This window comes from Sinocyclocheilus grahami, unplaced genomic scaffold, assembly GCF_001515645.1.
Source record: "Sinocyclocheilus grahami isolate Dianchi unplaced genomic scaffold, SAMN03320097.WGS_v1.1 scaffold324.1, whole genome shotgun sequence".
Taxonomy (NCBI): Eukaryota; Metazoa; Chordata; class Actinopteri; order Cypriniformes; family Cyprinidae; genus Sinocyclocheilus; species Sinocyclocheilus grahami.
The window spans coordinates 495,143-496,751 of NW_015505503.1; positions in this window are offsets into that span (position 1 = coordinate 495,143).

Genomic DNA, 1,609 nt, shown 5'->3' on the forward strand with positions numbered 1-1,609 from the left:
GCTGCCTTGACAACCAATCACAACATTTCTTGCATTACCTCGACAGCAGAAGAGGAAAAATACAGTGCATGCATAATTATTATGCAAGTTGATATTCTGATCATATTTTTTTCCAAGCACATTTTACCAATTCCAAACGACATCAATCGTAATAACTACTATTAATCTTGTATTTGATAATTTAGAATTGATATATAATTATTCATGAAGGCTGAAGTGAAAAATGTCTTATATTCAGGTGTGCATAATTATTAAGCAGATTTTCTTTTACTGATAAAATGAGCCAAAAAAAGAAATTTAACTCAGACTGAAACTAAAAAATTATTAAATGCCCATGAGAAATATTCAAAACTAGTACAATACTAGAAATTGCAAAGTTAATGCATAACCATTGGACAGCAAAATGCTCAGTGGGTCAGCAGGGTCAGTCAAAAACATGTGGAGAAGAAAAGATGCATGTTAACTGCAAATATACTGCATATACTGTATATGCTTTATAGACAGATGAGTTGAGAGTGACTCTTGAAGGACCAGCACCACATCCTCTTGTAACACTGTTTGAAGAATTTATCTTCCAGAATCTGGCAGTAAGTTTTGGGAGTTCATTTTTAGTATCTAACAGAAGATACTAAAGAAGATACTAGGTAGAAGATAACCTGCTTAATAATTATGCACACCTGAATATAAGATTTTTCACTTCAGCTTTCATGAATAATTATATATCAATTATAAATTTTAAAAAAATATAAAAGATTAATAGTAGTTATTAAGATTGATGTCGTTTGGAATTGGTCAAATGTGCTTGGAAAAAAATATGATCAGAATATCAACTTGCATAATAATTATGCATGCACTGTATTTGTCCTCTTCTGCTGTCGAGGTAATGCAAGAAATGTTGTGATTGGTTGTCAAGGCAGCCAATCAGAATTTAGCAGCCTCGGTCTCTGATTGGCTGGAATTATGGCACATTGTAACTCTGGGTTGTGTTGAGCGCGCGCGAGCTGTTGGCATTTAGAGAGCACTGAGGGCGGGCATCAGGTGAGCAAGCTAGTGAAACATTGCACGAGAAGGTCAGCACTATAAACTGTATAAACACATGGACGTAGTGTCCGTGACGTCACCCGTGGGTTTCCGATAAGCGTTTTTGAAGCCTAAAGTAGGCGGAACCGGCCGTCGCCATCTTGGGAGCGCGTCACTCCCGGATAATCGAAAATGGGCAAAGAGGCGGGAGCTGGTTGCTGAAGCCCACCTAGCTCGACGGTGGTGACAGCAGCGGCAATCCACCGGTCACTCAAGTGGCCAGCTTAATATAATTTAAACGGATGCGTTATAAAAAAAATCACCCCCCTCACAGTTGTCATGAAGGGTAAAATTAGCTATATAGACCAAAATCGTTTTTTGAACCAGGCTGTAAGCATGTTTTTTTCTGCTGTAAAGTTGTGCATTTTAATATGGGGAGTCTATGGGACTGACTCCTTTTTTGCAGCCAGCCTCTAGCGGCCAGTTGATGAATTACAGTTTAAGTCACTTCCGTGTTGTCTTCACGAGAGAGAGCGGGAGGTTGCCGCTTGGTCTGCACACATCCAAAAACTTATTTTAAATGCAAAAT